We start from the raw sequence: 21,794 nt of genomic DNA, 5'->3' as shown, positions 1-21,794 counted from the left end.
AGAGTTTTGACTGTTATTTCCAGCAGGTAAACATACTTAGTATGTCCCTTGACTAATTTTATATATATGTGTATATAGATATATGTGTGTGTGTGTGTGTGTGTGCGTGTGTATATATATATGTATGTGTATATATATATGTGTGTGTGTATATATATATGTATGTATATATGTATGTATGTACATATGTGCTTAAAAGTCACATTTTAATTTTGACAGATACTTTCTTAAAATGCTATTTGTCAGTAACTTAAACCCCAACTTCGTGTTTAAAAGATAAAGGCTGTTTTTTTGTGGGACATGTCTTGTTTGTTCAGAAAAATATGCATTACAAGTATTCAAGATAAAAAGCAGCAATGCAAAACACATCAATGCAGAAACTGTATACATAGCACTATTAACTGCATCAAGAATTCTACTACAACATACACACACACACACACACACGCACACACAATGTAAAGCATCATAACATATTCCAAAGCATCGTCATTGGATGGAAACTGAATGTATACAACACATGCTGATATAAAAACAACACAGACAACGGCAACACAACTAAACTGCATTTAGACTGAAATCATATGATATGTGAGTTCTGGTTCCCATGACAGAAGGTTATCATCTGCTGAAATTTATGTGCACTTTTATGCACAGTATTCAAACAAGGCATTCATGTTAAATAGAGATTACCTTTTGGTACTAATACTGCCTTTGTTGCTAATAATTAAGTTTTATTTTGTTCTTTTATTTTTTTATTCTTTTACTTGTTTCAGCCATTTGACTGCAGCCATGCTGGAGCACTGCCTTAAAGGTTTTTTTTTAAAGTCAAATAAATTGTCCCCAGGACTTATTGTTTGTAACCCTAGTACTTATTCAATCAGTCTCTTTTGCTGAACCGCTAAGTTATGGGGATGTAAACACACCAACATCAGTTGTCAACCAATAGTGATGGTGGTGGTGGTGGTGGGGCAAACCCAAACATAAAGACACATACACATACACATAAACATAATCATATATATATATATATATATATATATATATATATATATATATACAATAGGTTCCTTTCAGTTTCCATCCACCAAATCCACTCACAACAAGGCTTTGGTCAGCCTAAGGCTATAGTGGAAGACACTTGCCCAAGTGAACATGCAGTGGGACTGAACTCGGAACCACATGGTGGGAAGTAAGCTTCTTACCACTTAGCCAAACTGAGAAAAATAATAAATCTTTAATTTTACAAATTCATAGGTTATATTAAACTACTGTTTTGATCTTAAGGACAAAAAAACCCTTTTATCTCTTTATTTTTGTTTTTCCTTTTTAGAGTTTTCATAGGCAGGTGACCTATTTTGGCCATTATCAAAGGATTCCTTCCCACGATAACTTGATCATTTCCTTTGATCTGACTTCAGAAAAGCAAAAAGAAATTCAAAATTTCAGAAGCCTTAGAGACTGGCAAAATCACAAACATACCAAAAGGAAACCAGACCCCAAAGGAATTATTGAATGCACCAGTGATGGGGCCTTCTTGCTAAAACTCAACATGCTAGATATAGCAGCCAACTCTCTCTTCAATTATATCACACTGTCTTAAATAAAGAAAGGACACACTAAATCATGCAGTCTTTTGTACTCCTAAAATGACTGGAGAGTGAAGACTGGAATGCCTTTCATTACAGACTTATTCTATTAGAGTTGTTATCTGAGGGCTAAACAGTGACAACAATAACAGCAAACACAAACAATACATAAGCCATTGTTACCAACCTTGGTTGACCTTTTTCATAATTGCAGAGACAGTAACTTAACCACCTCTGCTCTGTTTGGACTGTTTCTAGAAGCAAATGACTAATCCCAAGTACACTTACCATGACCTCTCCAGTCCTGGATACACCACAAGGGAAAGACAAGTCAATACATTTGCAGCATCCATGGAGCTGCAAGGGATGCCAGATAATGGTTAAGTATAATCATACATATCTGCCTTAGGGTTTCCCTCTCTGTATTTTCTGTTTGGGTTTACTTTCTTAGCCTTTCTTTAACACTCAGTAAATTACCCCACAAAGTAACAGTGATTTATTTTATAGTGGGCATGGTTTGTACTGTAAGTTCCACTTTCTGTCCTTTAAACTTGTATCAATCTGGGGCAAAAAGAATTTGAATGGAGATGAGCAACAAAAGAGCTGAATGAAAGGCCTCATCTGCCCTAGGTCTATGGGGTGTCGGTGAATGACCTACTTCTGATGTCAAACTCTATGGCTTACTATCTAAAAAAAGGATATATTGAATAATGTAGTCCTAGATACATTATGCTAGAAAATAAATCTTGCTTGCTCATAGCTGGAATGTGAAGGCATATGGCATAGTAGTTTCAGTGTTGGCTCCTCAGACAGGCCCATGTGTTGGGTACTTAAGCAGGTCACTTTACTTCACATTATTTCAGTTTATTCAAATAAAAATGAGTGCCAACAACAGCTGGGGTAGGGTAGGGTGGTTGTCTCTGTGATAGATCAGCATTCTGTTCAGGGAGGAGTCTTGTATTCTGAGTCACTTAAATGTCATGAAAAGGGCATTAAGTGCTGGCTGGTAGAAGGATCTATAATAGGTTTGAGACAAATTATGGCTGGGATGACTTTAATGAAAAATGTGCTTGAACAAGGCTGATCTATGGTTAAATAACAACAGCAAATAACAATAATAATATATTCACACAACTAACCAACCAATTACAAGGCAGTGTGTGGGTGGGGAGGGAGATCTATGCAGCTCCTGTGACCTGCAATAAAAAATAGCAGTCAAATCCCTCTCAAATTACATAGTCATCTTAAAAAGGCGAGGCACATAAGATAATGTTGACTGAGATATCCTTAAAAAAACTTGAGGTGTGTATGGCTACAATGTGACATTTGATGTAAATTTACTTGGTTGTAGTGGAATTGGGACTATACATCATCATCAACAACAACAAAAACTACATCAGTCCAAAAACAGTGGATAGGCCAACTTCTACATGGTTCTTTAATCTGCTAGAAATAACAGCTAAGTCTCACTCAGCTCACAACCAACCACCTTTATTTCTTTTATTTTATACTTGTTTCAGTACAGCCAAGCCGCAGCATTACCTTGAACAAATTGACTGCAGTGCTCACAGTTTTAAGTCTCTTTTGCCAAACCTCTAAGTTACAAGGATGTAAACAAATTAATACCAGTAGTCAAATAGAGGTGGGGCTCCAACACAGACTCAAACACACACACATACATTTATATAGATGGCATGTGAAAAAACATTCAAGCGAGGTCGTTGCCAGTGCTGCTGGACTTCCTTAGCCTTTCTTTAACACTCAATAAATTACCCAACAAAGTAACATTCAAGCAAGGTCCTGTGCAGGTGGCACGTAAAAAAAAACACCATTTGAGCATGGCCATTGCCAGTACCACCTGACTGGCCCTCGTGCAGGTGGCACATAAAAGCACCCACTAAACTCTCAGGGTGATTGGCATTAGGAAGAGCATCCAGCTGTAGAAACTCTGCCAGATCAAGATTGGAGCCAGGTGCAGCCATCTGGTTCACCAGTCTTCAGTCAAATCGTCCAACCCATGCTAGCATGGAAAGTAGATGTTAAACGATGATGATGATGATATACAGGATGTTCAAGCTAAATTTGATAGTTTAAAAAAAAAGAAAAGGAAACATGACATCCCATCCAAAATCAAAAATTATCAACTAAATTATGGCAGAGTGATAGCAGTTTACTCAAAGTAGCCACCCTCACCTTCCACAAAGGTCTCAAGACAGTTCTTGGACCTAATGCATGCATTCTTCACTGTGTCCCTTGGAAAATATTTGAATACCTCATTGATCTTGGCCACCAGCTCAGCCTTGCAGTTTCAGACAGAGCAGTCAGTGTCTCTTTCTCAACTGTATCCAACACATAATAATCCATGGGATTACAATTGAAGGGATTAGGAGGCCAGAAATTGGGCCTGGTAAAGTCATAGAAATTCTTCAACAACCACTTCTGACTCTTTCTGGAGGTATAGCAAGGAGCTAAATCTTACTATCACATATATGGCCTTCCAGCAGCAACTCCCTCCAGCCAGGGATTGACCACAGTCTCTAGCAGTGTCACATAGATATCTTGTTCATGGTGCTAAGAGGCCAATTCTGATCAGTGTATGTATACTGTGGCTTGCTCTCAGTAAATAAGTACTATATGGCCCAGTGCACTGATTTGCCAGGGAGCAGTGAGGTGGGGGCTATAACACAACTAAGACACCCCTGTATATATGTGTGAGTGTGTGTGTGTGTGTATATATAATATTAATATATATATATATATATATATATATATATATATATATATATATATATATATATATATAATATATATATATAATATATATATATATATATATATATATATATATATATATATATAGAGAGAGAGAGAGAGAGAGAGAGAGAGAGAGAGAGAGATGTATTTGTAGATGTTGTATTGTAAAAGTTTGCTAATATTTTCAGATGAGTTCTTTACAGTTCGTTCTGATCTGTAAAGTTCCGTAATTTCGATATCTGGATGGAGAGGAAGATGTTGATGTGAGTTGTTCTTTATCGTAGACTGGACAGATAAAGACTGGACAAGTAAGGACATTACCACAAGAATTTGAAGTTTTGACCATTAAATACGTATATGTGTGCATGAGGAAACACCACTTGGAAAACCTCCACGATTATGTGAAGATAATTTTGTAAAGCAATTTGGGTTAATACAGAATCAAGACAGAATTGGAAACATATTGTGAGAAGCAGTGTATGAGGTCTGATCAATAAGTATCCGGCTGTTGCTATAGTAATGAAGCTAAAGAACACAGAGTGAAGCCACTTGGCCAAGAGTGACCTTTAACTCTGCTATACATGCACACTAAGTTTTGATGTTCTAGTTCACTTCTGCTGCTTACAGCAGTGCTTGGAAGGAAGGTGTGTAGCATGTGATCATCATATTGACCATGACAGAGAAAGTTGTTCATGTCGATACCTGCACAGAGACCTATGCAAAGTTGTAGGAAGTGTATGGAGAGGAGTATATGAGCCACACGTGGTTTAGACGTTTCCAAGATGGCTGAAAAAATGTCAATATTGACGAACATTCTGGGTGACCTGCAACCAGCAGAAATGAGAAAAAACATTGCAGATGTGCATGCAGCTGTGAGGGGAAATCATTGAATAACCATCTGTAAGTTATCAGAGGATGTGCAGATTAGTTGCAATTCAGTTCAGTCCATTATCACTGTGCCAAGCAGCTTCACTCTGCATGCTTTAGCTTCGTTACTATGGCAACATTCCAGATACTTATTGATCAGACCACATATAACAGCATCTGATGGTCTGGTTAATCCTGTGATACTGTGATATATATGTCAATAACCAATCTGCTATTTTTGTTTGTGACCAAAAGTGTTGTTATCTGTAAGTTTATTTTACACACACACACACACACACCACATCATACACCCATATATGTGTACACGCAGACACACTCACACATTCTCACACACAAACATACACTCTCCCTCTGTCTCTCTCTTTCTCTTTCACTCTCTGTCACATGAAGTAGCAGAACTCATGGAAGAATTACGGCTAGAAATAAAAAGTAAGAAAGGTGTGTGAGAGAGAGAGAGAGAGACAGAGACAGAGACAGAGTCAGGGAGGGAAGATGGAGACAGAGAGTGAGAGAATGAAAGATGTATATATGTGTGTATGTGTGTAATCTAAGCCTGAACAAGACAAGGTTTCTATTAGAAGCCCATGAAACTTCAAGTCACCAAACTATTTTAAATATTAATACATGTGAATGTGTACACACACACATTGTACTTAACTATACATATTGAGTGAGTGTGTGTATACAAAGGGTCAAAAGTGTGGGTATAGAAGTATCTATATCTGGATACTGACACACATGTTTCACTTCACTTTATTGTATGTTTTAATCTTATTCTTTTTATTCTTCTTATTTTTCTTAATTACTCCCAGTCTGTATCTATAACTTCACAACAGAATCTATCCCTCACCACACCTGCCCAACAGCTTATATCTATAGTCAAACAACAGGCTGTATTAAATCTGTGAGAAACAGACTTTATTTAACAAGTTACCCCTTATTATATCACCTGAAGAGACATTTCTGCTCTGAGGGATGCACTAAAACTAGTTGTACATTTCCCCACATGGGAGGGACCAATGCAGGATGTGCAAAAATGAAACAATCGTTGTGAGTAATAAGGTTTCCACATGTATTCCACTTTCCAACTTTATCATTTCTTTTATAAACATATATATCTATGTATATATATTTAGACAGATAAGAGAGAGAGACTGAGACACGAGATACATGTCATGATATCATGATTAACAAGTAGGTCAGTTTGTTTGAAGGTTTAACAATATCTCTGACCACACCTTAACTCAATTAGGCCTTGGTGGATAACCACCTGTTTAAACATTCACCACACCAAAGGCCAGTGGAATGTCTAGAAATATGCCATCAGGCTCAAAATCAGGGTGAAACGTCATTGTGAATGGCATGTATGAGAGGTGAGACTGCTAGATATGGCTTCAATTTTATCATGTTCTGACATGAACTCATGACAGTGGTTCTTGTTTCCTAAACACGCACATCTTTGCACACATATGCACACATTCACACACACACATATACACATTCACGCATACATGCATATGCATGCATGCATATATGTATATGTAAGTAGATAAATTGTTGAATAACAAGACAACAGGATTTACGTAATCCAGTAATAATGATCTACATTAGAATCAATAACACCAATAATCTATATCATACTTTGTACTCTATCTAAAGCATATTTATATTGAGTTTTAACAACTGGATACTAGTATTGTCATGCCCAAGCAAAACCATAATACACACATGCGCACAGACACACACACACATGTGTATATATATACATATATATATATATATATACTACACACTAGTTGAAGAAATGGACCCCATGACTTATTCTTTCTAAGCCTAGTACTTATTCTATTAATCTCTTTTGCTGAACTGCTAAGTTACAGGGACATAAACACACCAGCATTGGTTGTCAAGCAATGGTAGGAGTACAAACACAAACACACAAATATATACATACACACACACATGCTCGAAATGAGGAGTAGACAGACCACTGACATCTGTGTAACCTTGTCCTGTTTTCCATTTTTTCTCATTGATTACGTATTTCACACATTTTGGCCTGTAATTACTGTCCATGTCTTGTATCTATCTCTCATACGTATGTTATTTGCACTGTTAGTGATGTCCTGTATCCATATATGCATCTTTATATATATATATATTTTTTACATATATATATATATATATATATAATATTATTTATATATATATATATATATATATTATTTATTTTTATATTCTTTTATTTATTTCAGTCATTTGACTGTGGCCATGCTGGAGCACCACCTTAAGTTAAACAAATCGACCCCAGTACTTATTCTTTGTAAGCCTAGTACTTATTGTATCGATCTCTTTTGCCAAACCGCTAAGTTACGGGGACGTGAACACACCAACATTGGTTGTCAAGCAATGGTGGGGGAACAAACATAGGCAAACAAACACACACACATATATATACGACAGGCTTCTTTCAGTTTCTGTCTACCAAATCCACTCACAAGGCTATAAGTTGAAGACACTTGCCCAAGGTGCCACACAGTGGGACTGAGCCCAGAACCATATGGTTGGTAAGCAAGCCACTCCTGTCCCTGATATCTTTATTATATATATATATACTATATCTATTTTATATATATATATATATATATATAATATATTTATTATATATATGTGTGTGTGTGTGTGTGTTTGTGTGTATATGTGTGTATATGTGTGTGAAAGGACACATAGCCTAGTGGTTAGGTTGTTGCACTCTCAAATGTGAGATCATGGTTTCAATTCCCGGACCAGGTAGTGCCATTGTGTTCTTTATCTCATCTTGACACTTGACCTATGATACATCAAGCCCCTGTTCAGGCAATGTTGATCTGATGGAGGAAATGAGCTGATGTACAGCACAAACATTTGATCACTGTAAACAAACCATTTATGCAGGTTGTTCAACAAACAATTGCAGAACCATCCATTTTGGACTACAAGGGACTATTATCATCATACAGATAGATATACATACATATTATATATACACAGACAAACACATACATATGTATAATATATATACATACTGGCATAGCTTGTGGTGGGGGCAGCACTTTTGGGTCTGCTGTAGGCAATATGTGGTTTTTTTGTGGGATCCAGAGGCAGCAAATGGAAGGGCCCCCCCAGGTGGCACACACTCTAGCTACGCTAGTGTATATATACATGAACTTATAAAGTGAGAGAGACGAAGAGATCACAAAGGAATCTGTACATTGTTGTTTGACCTGCTAGGAATACCAGTCAATGCTCCTTCAAATCACATACTATGAGCTTAAAAGATGTGATGATCACAACTTCAACATCTGGCATCATAGTTCTGGTAAGTACTAGGTTCAGTTTGTGTTGCTATGGTTAACATGAATTTAGATAATATATGGAGATAAATAGAGAGGCATCAGCTAGTCAGTGAATCAGTAAAAGTGTCTTGCTTCAACCCATCCCCTCTCTCTCAAATAAATACATGGAATATATACCCCAGCACAAATTCACACTTTTTTTCTTTCCCATATGTTTTGGTTATATACTGCTGAGAATGTAGTGAGTGTATATATACATACATACATACATACATACATACACACACACACACACACATATATATACATATATATATGTATATACGCTTGTGTGTATGTGGGTGCGTGATATTTAATATATATGAATATCCAACAAAGAAGACAGTTGTTATAAAGGTTTAAGCGAGTACAACATAGTCAGGCTTGGAGGAGAGGAATATGGGAGGTTGGAAGGGGTGGTTGGTGGGGGTAGGGTGGATAATATGCTTTGCCCCAAATTCCAAATTCCCTGCACAAGAATGTCAAAATAATAAATAAAAGCATGGAGACAAGGTGGAATGGCAGTTATAGGGTGAGAGAAAGAGAGAGAAAGGATGTGGGTTGAGGTACTGGGAAGCTATCTTGCCTGAAGAGAGAATCCTAGTATATGTATGTATATATAAATATATGTGTGTATGCATGTGTATGTACATACATACATATATATACATATATATATATATACATCTACGTGCATACATACATATACACACACATATGTACATACTAGCATATATATATATATATATATATATATATATATATATATATGCTAGTATGTACATATGTGTGTGTATATGTATGTATGCATGTAGATGTTTGTATTCTTTGTGTGGTTTATTTTTGGTTAATTCATCCCATTTGCTTAAACTACATGTTTAGTTGGTAAGAGCCTTGGTGATTAAATATCTTGAGTTATGCGGATGTAAAGAAACCAACACCAGTTGGTAAGCGGTGGGAGAACAAACACAGAGATACCCCCCCCCTACCAACATATACATATACATTCAGCCCACGACCACCATATACATATATATCCACAAGTGTAGCACAAAAGACCCTTAGGATAAACCTAACCCCACCTAGGACAAAAACCCACATAGTTAAAGTGTGAAAGTGGTCAAAACCCCTCTTGATTATATTTTTCGGGGGGGGGGGGTTCGTTTTTTTTCCCCCTTTTTACTTGTTACAGTCATTAGACTGCGGCCAAGATGGGGCCCCACCTTGAAGAATTTGTAGTCGAATGTATTGACACCAGAACTTTCTTTTTTTTCTGCTTACTTGTTGCATGACTGCGGCCATGCTGGGGCACCACCTTGAAAAATTTTCAGTCAAATATTTTGCCCCCAGAATATTTTTCAGATTATTTTCAACCAGCACATGAAGTTAAGCTTAAAAGGTCTCTACACATGCTAGAAATAACAACCAAATCTCTTGAATTTGTTTTTATAATTTCACGTAAACAAAACAGGAAATCGCGATTGTAAAAAAACTTTTATTATTCAAAATTACTATGTTTAAGTAGACAAAAATATATCCAATCGAAAATAAATAGAATAGAATGACAGAACACAGGACTTTACTGCTCAATGTATACATATTGTCTGAATTCTAACAAAAGTATTTACTTCAAGAGATGGGTAGAAAGATAGAAACGATAAGAAGTACGTTTGGACGACTAGCCTTCGGCGCCATAATTCTATTAGACCTTCAACGGCCGGAGAAAGTTCAAAAGGTCAGCTCATTCTCATTAATCTCTAAGTGTTGAGAGAAGAAGACAAAAGACTAAATTTAAATTTTAAAATGCTCATTTTTTGCGACTAAAAATTCTTCAAGGCGGTGCCCTAACATGGCCGCAGTCTAATGACTGAAACAAGTAATAAAAAAAGTCCTCAAGGCGGTGCCCCAGCATGACTGCAGTCTAATAGTCTAAGGATTGAAACTAGAAACATTCTGAGGTCGATAAGGAAGGCGGAGAATAACCGAGGGTGGGTTGTTCACTTTCACACTTTAACAAGGGGGGTTTGTTCGGGGCCATTTTGTCCTTAGGGCGCTTTTGTCCGGATGCCATATACACACGACTCAGTTTCTGTTTACCAAATTCATGTACACGCGCGCACTAGGCATTGGTTGCCAGAGAGAAGGAGGGGGGAGAGAGAGAAATACATATATGTATATGTATGTATATATTCATCTAATATATATAATATTGGTACTTTTATTCACTTCTTAGTTACCTAGGTCTCATTCTTACGTTCCTAAGTAACCCACGTTCCACATAGAGAAGCATTGATTGAGGCGGACCTTAAAGACACACAGAAAAAGAGTTTATTTTGTTTGTTTGTTTTTTAATGAATACTTTTATTCGTTAATATTTTCATTATTTCGTTATTGGTCAAAATGCTTCGTGGCATTTCTTACGACTTTACATTCTGAGTTCAAATTTCGCCGAGGTCGACTTTGCCTTCATCCCTTCGAGGTCGATAAAATAATTAATTGCCTGTTGAGCACTGAAGTCGATGTAATCAACTAGCCCCCGCACCTCAACTGAAATTTCAGACTTTGCGCCTATATAAAAAGATTACTTCGTTTTTGTCTGCAAAATTCTCGATGTAAAATTGAGTGAAAAAGATTTTGGCGTATCTCATTATGTCAATACTCATGTTCTTTATCGTAGTCCGATAAATATCAAATTCCTTTAACGAAAGCTCGAAATTTGATGTTAATAACGTAAACAGGAACCCTGAGAATGACACTGAATATTCGTCAAAAATAATGAGCGTAGTTAGGATGAAAGGAAATGGTCCCACTTAAGATGATACTTAAGTAAACATACATCGCTTTGCTATTATTAGTAGCAATCCCTTTACAGAACTTAAGTATTATTTTAAACATTATCAGTCTAACATAATGAAAGTAGTTTGAGCTTGGTGTCTACTTTCAAGTATTTTGTAAATTTCTAGTCAGAGAAAAAATTTTAATTTTAACATGCCAATTTTTAATGTACACCTCTTATACTTACATGCATATATGCATATATATATATATATATATATATATATATATATATATATATAGCATAATTAAATCTCAGAATGAGATTGAAACAGTAATCGCTTGATAATGTAAAGTATAGAAGCCATCTTATCATGGCTAATATATATATATATATATATATATATAATATATATATATATATATATATATATATATACATACACACAAGCATACATACATACATGCATATATTAAGGAAAAGGAGATAATCAGAATTTTGGATAATACATAAAATCTGCATACCAAACAATTTATATATATACACACACACATGCATTAAAAATATATATATAAGCATATATATAAAGATATAGTCACGAAACGCGCGTAGTCAATTTAATGTTTATTTAATTTAGTGATTTTTTAATAATATTTATTATAGAATATCAAATTTTTCTATATGATATAGATAAAGTCTTTCACTATTGAATTACTTAATAGAGGCTATTCTCTTAATTATATACATATGCATATATATATATATATATATATATATATATATATATATATATACAACACACATGTGAAGAATTACTATGAACTATCACTTTCCAGATTTTCCTGTTTTTCCGCTGATATGTATTTATACTCACTTCTGTTTATAAATGCTTACTTTGAATCCATTACCGCCTGTTCAACTTTCTTACACACACACACAACACACATACAAACGTAGAATGTATTGTAATATATATATATATTAATATATATATATATATATATATATATATATATATATTATATATATATATATATATATATATATATATACACACACACATACATACATATATATTACTCTTTACGCTTTTACCTGTTTCAGTCATTTGACTGTGGCCATGCTGGAGCACTGCCTTTAGTCGATCAAATCGACCCCAGGACTTATTCTTTGTAAGCCGAGTACTTATTCTATCGTCCCTTTTGCCGAACCGCTAAGTTACAGGGACGTAAGCACACCAGCATCTGTTGTCAAGCGATGTTGTGGGGAACAAACACAGACACACAAACATATATACGACGGGTTTCTTTCGGTTTCCGTCTACCAAATCCACTCACAAGGCTTTGGTCAACCCGAAGCTATAGTAGAAGACACTTGCCTAAGGTGCCACGCAGTGGGAATGAACCCGGAACCATGTGGTTCGTAAGCAAATGCACAAACGGAACACAGATACAGAAGGTCGCCAAATCCTCATCAATTATCTGACAAAGGATCAATACAATTTTACATGCCATACTTTCGGTTTATGACCACAAATTCAAAGAGGTAAATTATCGTAAGCCATCGGCATCGAAAATATAAGAAAATAAAGATTTTCTTTTCGTAATCCTAACTTCTGTACTTTTAACGTGGAATCATCCCTCACCACCAGAAGTTTCGAAGTAAGTTTAAAACGAAGGATTTGCGCGGTAAAGGAGATAGAAAGATAATTTTAAAAATCGAATAGGTGGTTTCTCCGTTTCTCCTTGTTTGTTTTCTTACTTTGAAAACCAAAGAATCATCAGAAATGTTTTGAAAAATGTGATGTCCAGGACGTCACACGTCGCGCGGAATAGTGTTAATGCTTCCTTTTTCTATTTGTGATTACCAACGAAAATAATGGAATATAGAGATTTCGGATCTATTCAATATCAGCGGCTCTCTCTCTCTCTCTCTCTCTCTCTCTCTCTCTCTTTCCCTACGCTTTGTCACATTAAAAATAATCGGGTAAACTGAAAACGATTAAAACGTATATTTGTGTATATGTACATGTATGTATGTATGTATGTGTATATATGCATGTATGTGTGTGTGTATGTATGTGTGTGTGTATGAGAGAAAATGTGAGAATCTGTATAGTTGCTTGATGTGCTGGAAATAACAGACAAATCTCTCTCAATGTCACACGCTAACATTATATAGACGAGAAGATACATTGGATAAGATGGAAAAATACACACGCACACACACACGTATGTATTCCCTAAAAAAGAACTTTCTGTTTTTCTCACCCATTCCCTAATTAGTGAATAAAACGTTAAGAGTAAACCGTGTTCTACGTGACACATTCAACCAGTATCCGAAGTTTCAAATTGTTTAGTTTAAAAAAAAATATGAATTAAAAAATCTGACATTCCTAAAGGAATACACACACACACACACAGAAAAAGGTGTGATTGTGTGTGTGTGTGTGTGTGTACGAGCGAGCGCGCTTTCCGGTGTATCAAGTTACATTCTTTTATATCAAAAACAAAAAGATAACCATTCAGTAGACATCAATGAAAATAAGCGCCCAGAGTCAAACTGAAATAAGATCTAGAGTAGATATCCCCCGTCTAAAAATCTCCTTCAGATGGTGCCCCAGCCTGACCGTAGCTCAAATATAGAACCAGTAAATAAATACAAAGACACATATTTAGTCACAGGCATGGCTGTGTGGATACATGGTTCTAGGTTCCAACCCACTTCTAATAAAGCATCGGGCCGACCAAAGCCTTGTCAATAGTTCTGGCAGATGGAAACTGAAAGAAGGGCGTCATATATATTTTTTGTTGTTGTTGTTATATATATATATATATATATATATATATAGAGAGAGAGAGAGAGAGAGAGAGAGAGAGAGAGACAGAGAGAGAGAGAGAGACAGAGATAGACAGACAGATAGATAGAGAGATAGATAGATGTGTGTGTGTGTGTTTTGTCCCCCGCCACCGCTTGATAATCGGTGTTGGTTTGTTTACACCCTCGTAATATAGCGTTTCGGTAAAGTGACGATAAAATATGTACCAGGCTTCGCAAAAAATATGTACTGGGGTCAATTCATTCCACTAACAGATTCTTCAAGTCGGTGCCTCAGCAAGGCCGCAGTCTAATGACTAAAAGAAATGTCTGTGTGTGTGTTTGTGTGTGTACAGTATATAAAAATTAAAAAATAATATACAATCGTATATATATATATACGTATATAGGCGCAGGAGTGGCTGTGTGGTAAGTAGCTTGCTAACCAACCACATGGTTCCGGGTTCAGTCCCACTGCGTGGCATCTTGGGCAAGTGTCTTCTGCTATAGCCCCGGGCTGACCAATGCCTTGTGAGTGGATTTGGTAGACGGAAACTGAAAGAAGCCCGTCGTATATATGTATGTATATATATGTGTATGTGTCTGTGTTTGCCACCACCCCCCTAGCGGTTCGGCAAAAAAGACCGATAGAATAAGTACTGGGCTTGCAAAAGAATAAGTTCCGGGGTCGAGTTGCTCGATTAAAGGCGGTGCTCCAGCATGGCCGCAGTCAAATAACTGCAACAAGTGAAAGAGTAAACCACTCCAAGTGTTCTCAATACTTTGTCCTGTCTCAACGTCAAAAACGGAATGGTTTGTTTTGCGCACATCAAAAGAAAAGGAAAAGAAAAAGTTTTCTATTTGTTATTTGTTAATTCATTTTTAGTAATGAGCCATAATTGAATTCTTATTAAATTAATTCCAATAACTTTTCTACTCACTTTTTTTTGTCTGTGACTGCGAGTGGGTAAAAACAGTTTTAAACCTCGACGTACTTGACGTAAATGATGTTTTTGCACAGTCGATTTGTCTTCGTGTGTATATATATATATATCTGTATATACATATAAATGTATGTGTGCGTGAGGAGGAGAGAGAGAGATGAAAGAAATAAACAAAACGAGAGAGAGAGAGTGTGTGTGTGTGTGTGTGTAAAAGCTGGGTGACTGTTATAAAAGTTCTTCCCAGTAATTATATTTATATATGAGAGTGGGTGCGACGTTGTCATTGTGACTGATACGTATTTATATATATGATACTTGTTGGTCTATGAGAGTATGATGTTCTCGGAAGTGTGTGTATTGTGTGTTTGTCGTGACTAGATGTCTGAGTGGCATAAATGCATATATGCGTGTTGATGTGTGACAAATATGTGTGAGCGCATATATATGTGTTTGTGTGCATGTGTACACAGACACACACACACCACACACACACACACACACACACACACACACCACACACACACACACACGCACACATACACACACACACACACACACACACACATACATATATATATATATATATATATATATTAGTCATTGTAATGCGGTTGTGCGGGAACACCGTCTTGAATGGTTTAGTCCAACGGTTCTCAACCATTTTTTGCCTACGGACCCCTTTCATTCATATCCCACTTGGCCCAGATCTCATAGCCATTCAATGTTTAAAAAACTTTAATATATTTTTACAATTAGATATTTTTAGGAATTGTATTAAAAAAAAATTGTACAAATATTTTGTGTCCTGTAAAATTATAACCAGCTTATTGCACAGAAATTTCAGCAACAAAATTTTATATAGCCCCCACCAAGAGGGGGTGTATTTATACATACATACAAATATATATATTATATATATATATATATATATATATATATATATATATTAGGTTAAAATCATTATTTGATGATTTATCAGTGGCTAGCATCCACATGTATGTACATTTAAATGCGTGTATGTATGTGTAAATAAGTGTATAACTGCGTGCGGAAGGTGTTTATGCTTCAGTAACTTTCTGTATATAGGTCGCCTGTCTATGTGCGTGTGTGTATGTCCGAGTGAGCTATGACTGTGTGTATGTGTGTCTGAAGTGCGTAGGCGTTTATGGGCACTTTCGAAAGTATCATTTAAAGAGATAGCATATACATATCATAGGTTAGCTTCAACTAAGTAGGTATAACCTACATCGTTGTATATGTATGTATGTACGTATGTATCTATATATGTATGTATGTATGTTGAATTGAAAATTCAAATTCTAGTTTTATTTTTATTTTTCCCATTACCTAATTTTGTCGTCTATTTCCGTTTTGGATACATTACAGCAACCAACTCCATTTGCTTGACTGGTGCTTTACTTTATTGTTTACCGCCCCACCTCCCGGAAGTTTGAAAGCTAAAGTTGATTTCGGTTGGATTTCAGTTCAGAGTATATAAAAATGCTTTCCCAGCCACATGGTTCACTTGCCTCCAAACAACATGGTTCGAGGTTCAGTCCCTCTGCGCGGTACCTTGGACAAGTATATTCTACTATAGCTTTGTGACGACCAAAAGCCTTGGGAGTGGATTTGGTCGATGGAAACTGAAAGAAGTCTGAGTGTGTATGTGTGTGTGTGTGCGCGCGCGCGCATGTGTGTGTGGGGGAGGTATTTGCGTCTATATCTGTCCCCCACCACCGCATGACAACCGGTGTTGATTTAATTATCTTCCCATGATCAAGCGGTTCGTCAAAAAGAGACATATAGAATAAATACCAGTCTTAAAAAAAGAAAACAAGTTCTGTGGTCGGTTCATTAGACTAAAAGTCTTTTAGGCGGTGCCCCAGAATGGCCGCAGTCTAGAGACTGAAACAACTATAAGATAAAACATAAATCACTCGTAACATTTTGTCTGATGCTTTAACGATTCGGCCAATGCACCGTCTATGACAGGGGTCGGAGAAATTTTTTAACCAATTACCCCAAAATATATTTATTTACGCCGACATTACCCCATTGATTTGAAAGGAAGAAATCATAGATTCTCTGGATTCAAAAGGTTTGTTGGATCTGTTTATGTAGGGAATACAATTATGAATATAAAAAGTATAAAACAAATGCAATGAAATAAATTAGTATCTTCATTATGAAGCAAAAGGTGTTTTTTTAGAAACTTCAGGTTTTTGAGAAGTGATCATTTCATTTTTGTTACAATTGCATCAAAATTAGAGTATTTTGATTCCAGAGCAATTTGGATACAGTGTTCGGGGTCCAATCGATTTCATTAAAGGGTTGAACTGAATAACTACTTAAATCTATTTAAATAAACCAAAAACACGTGTCAAAAGGCGGGTAATAGACAACTGACAAATAATATCATCCATGATAGTTTCAATGTAGGACCGGAATCATTATTCATTTTGGACATCATCTGAGCTATGGCGGCCTGTGGTGAAACTATGGCGTTATGAGGATGTCGATTAGTCTCCCTTTCAACAGTGTTCTAAACTTAGTTCTCTATAGGATTTAAATCTGACAAGTTTGGTGTTACATGACGCTAAAGATTATCTTATATCCATTATTGGGTTATGTGGGCTTTGTGAGATGGTACTAAGATTTGTTGAAACGCGTATGGCCTTCTGCTATATATTTTATCCATCCAGGACTTAGCAACTGTCTCCAGTACTTCAACGTATCCAGTAAGATTAATTCTGTGGAAAGATGTGAGATGGTATGACACGAACTTCGTTACTCACCACTCCCAAAACCATCACAGTTGTTGGGAACTTAATGTGCATTACTCTGAGGACAACAGAATGATCTGCATATAACTATCTGCCAGTTTTCCTGATAAACGCTTGCCTTGGTTGAAGTTTTTCTTTTCAGAGAAGAACTGAAGCATGTCACGTCTGTGAGGGTTGCTAACGTTTTTAAGAAACCGTTTAGAATGGGTGAAATGGTTTTTCTGTGTTTTGAATATATGAATTAGTATATAAGATTTGTATCGAATGTCTTCGTGCAATACAGTTCTAATCGTCCACCCTACCATCTGAAGTTCTTTGGTGATGGTCCTCAGGGATTTCCTGGAATTGTCATTAATAATGAATCTGTTGGATAAGTTGCGGTGTCCTTATTGTGTCGGACTGTGTAGGATATTTTCTTCTCTTGATACAGTTGAAACATTTTCGCCAGACACTTCCAATTCTATCCGAATGTTGTGCACAAAAGGTATTGCAACATTTAGAAAGCTTACAATTTTTAAATCGCTGTGTTCTAACCATAGAGCATGCCATTTTATTTCTTGTACTGGCATTTTATCTGCCATGGCGGACTGAAAGAAATAAAAATGTCTAATTGGTTATACTAATAAAGTTTCCTCAAATATCCCTCCTACTGGTATGTAAGTATGTATGAGAGAAAGGAAGAGAGAGAGGAGAGAGGAAAAGAGTCGTATGTACGTATGTATGAGAGAGAGGGGGAGAGAGAAGAGGGAGAGAGGAGAAAGGAAGAGAGAGAGGAGAGAGCGGAAAACAGAGAGAAAGGATAATTTTTGAGTCAGAGATCAAGGAGACCAGAAATCCAAGAGGACTCTATACGAGTTAAACATGACTGCAAAACAAATGGCTGTATTTTACAGATTTCATTTTGCAGCAGAAAAAACTTTGCTTTCGCTAATTCAGCAAGCTCATCTGAAACTGAATATTCTGAGTCGATAAATGCAACTGAATTATTTCATAATATTTTTTTTATGATTCTAACACATGTGTTTGTGCATGCGTGCGTACGTGCATGCATGCATGTGTGTGTGTGTGCATGCGTGCATGTGTGCTCGCGCGTGTGTTTGTATACACATTGAACTGGATTTGATTTATAACAATGAAATTAGATTCAACATGAAATATGGCGTCAAAGAATTAGAGACACACAGTATAATCAAGCAACATTATTTTATGCTAAGTAAGCACACATATATAAAACATAATTACATAATCACAGGATGGTATTTAAATATACCTACTAGTATAATGAATATGGAAATATATGAATAAATAGATGGATAATTGAATGAATAATATGCAGTAAATAGACCTAATTTAATCAACGACACTAATAAGTTATAAATTGAAAAGGTTCGTAAATGAAAGGAATAAGCGAATAATAAATTTTCCTATACGCCCTTAAACATGAGCGATGAGCAAACAAATAAAACTATGCAAATGGTTGTGTGATTCAGAAGGTCACTTTGCGACAATGGAATTTCGGGTTCAGTCCCACTGCGCATTTCATTGGGTGTCTTCTACTATAGCCACATGCCTGATGAGTGAATTTGATAGTCAGAAACTGTGTGGAAGCCCGTTTGCTACTTATTTCTCCAGCATTGGTCAAGTGGTGTTGACAGTTCTTATAGGACCCCATAAAATTCGAAAATCGGTGATGAAGGCTGTTCAAGGTTTATAGGTGTGTGTGTGTGTGTGTGTGTGTGCGTATGTGTGTTTGTCATCCCCACACCGCTTGACAACAGTTGTTGTTTGTTTTTAGCAAAAGAGAGAGATAGCATGAAAACGGACTTTAAGAAAACATGTACTGGGGTCCATTTGCTCGACTAAAACGTTCAAGTCAGTGCCCCAGTATGGCTGCAATCCAATGACTGAAAAAAGATAAAAGATTAGATAGATAGATAGATAGATAGATAGATAGATAGATAGATAGATAGATAGATAGATATACAATTATATATACACGCATAGAAGTATATATATATGTGTATATATATATATGTATGTATGTATATATATATATATATATATATATATATATTATATATATATATATATATATTATATATATATATATATTTATATGCGTGCATGTATAATTGTATATCTATCTATCTATCTATCTATCTATCTATCTATCTAATCTTTTATCTTTTCTATTAGTCGTACTGGGGCACTATGTCGTTTAATGCTCGAAATAAGGAGTAGATAGACAGCCGATAACTGATAAAGGTTCGTTCTTTATATTACTTGTCCTGTTTTCCATTTGTTTCTCTTGTTTGCGTATTTAACTCATTTGTTTTTGTATTTCATGTTGTTTACTGTTGGTGACGTCCTGTAGCCATATAGGCATATATACATACATACATATACATATATATATATATATATATATATATATATATATATATATATATATATATATATCTTATTTATTTTCTTATTTGATTGAACACCACGCATCCATTTCCAAGTAAGTTTATCTTAATCTTTTGGCTGCGACTCTACTCTGTACTGTTTTCTACCCCATCGTTTTTGCTCATCCTTTTCTCTAATTCCTTTTTTCTCCCCTTCACCGTTTTCTATCTGTCGCTCACTCTCTTCTTCTTTCTCCTTTTCTCTCTCTCGTTGTTCACATGTGACCATCGTCCATCTTTCTCTTCCTCGCCTGATCATCTTTCTTTTCTTTCAGGGCTGTCCTAAGGATAGCACTATCCTATCCCTCTCTTCTATCTTTTCTCCTGTAAAAGAAAATATTTCTCCAGCGTTCGCTATTTTACCCTCGTTCTGGTCTAACGACCCTCCATCTTTGTTTTCGTTCGGTTTCCTTGTATGTTTCCACTGTCCTATTTTTGTTCCCAACTTTGACCCTCTATAAGTCCCAAATTTTAATTTAGTACTTATGGAAGCAACTGTCTTCGAAGATTTATATTGTCGTTCAGTGCTCGAAATGAGGAGTAGATAGACAGCCTACAACTGATGAAGGGTCCTTCTTTGTGTTACTTGTCCTGCTTTCCATTTGTTTCTCTCGCTGTTTGCGTATTGAACTCATTTGTTTTCGTATTTCATGTTTTTTGCTGTTGGTGACGTCCTGTACCCATATATGCATGTGCGTGTGTGTATATATATTTATTAATATCACCTATAAGGAAGTGCCTTTTTCCATTTACCAAAGAGAATGGAGCTTTCGCCAGAAGGAATTGATGTCATCAGACGGTATTCAACGTTCATCGGGTGTTTCGACCCTGAACCGTAACACCTCCACCCATCCATTAGTAGGTCAGCAGAGGTGGCCAAATTACTGGTCCTCATTTCCTCCTGGCTTCCAGCTTAATTCCTCTCTCTCTGACTCCAAAGCCAAGAAGTTCTTTCAGCTACTTTTCCCATCATGCGCACAATTATCCTTCACCACTTTTCTCTTTCCCTTTCTCCCTCTCTCTTTCTCTCTCCCCCCCTCTCTCTACATATAAAATCTTATCTGTCTGTCTGTGCGCTTATAACTCGAGTATTGTTCATCCGATCGCGCCGAAATTTTAAACATGGATACATGAGAGAGAGGATGTTCCGTGATCTAAAACGATTTTCAAAATTGTTAGTTTCAAAGTGAGAATCGGTATTTTGTAATCCTTATGGCCTGTTTGTTCCGCTATTAAAACAACCAGTTGCTCAGACAGCCGGCACATACCATTTAGCTAGCAACAAGGGGAGTACCGGATGACAGTCAGCCAAAACCGTCTCTATGCTGTCTCTCTTCTTTCCTTCCCTGTGGGGTTTATAATCTTAGTCTTTAGTTACAGTTTCTCATTCAAACTACATAATAGGTAGAATTGCCGGAT

General features: G+C 36.2%; 1 long non-coding RNA gene across 1 annotated transcript in view; it reads right to left on the bottom strand.

Moving 5' to 3' along the window:
- The window catches only part of LOC115221594, a 33,046-nt gene extending 17,717 nt beyond the window's left edge, over positions 1 to 15,329 (bottom strand). The window contains exons 1-2 of the long non-coding RNA XR_005002807.1: positions 15,140 to 15,329; positions 14,106 to 14,107 (exon numbers count right to left, since the gene is read on the bottom strand). This is a non-coding gene — a long non-coding RNA (uncharacterized LOC115221594). The remainder of the gene's footprint in view (positions 1 to 14,105; positions 14,108 to 15,139) is intronic.
- Between the last annotated feature and the right edge of the window lie 6,465 nt (positions 15,330 to 21,794).

Source organism: Octopus sinensis, linkage group LG18 (assembly GCF_006345805.1).
Source record: "Octopus sinensis linkage group LG18, ASM634580v1, whole genome shotgun sequence".
Taxonomy (NCBI): domain Eukaryota; kingdom Metazoa; phylum Mollusca; class Cephalopoda; order Octopoda; family Octopodidae; genus Octopus; species Octopus sinensis.
The sequence above is the reverse complement of the archived record's forward strand: the minus strand, read 5'-3'. Positions and strand labels throughout refer to the sequence as shown.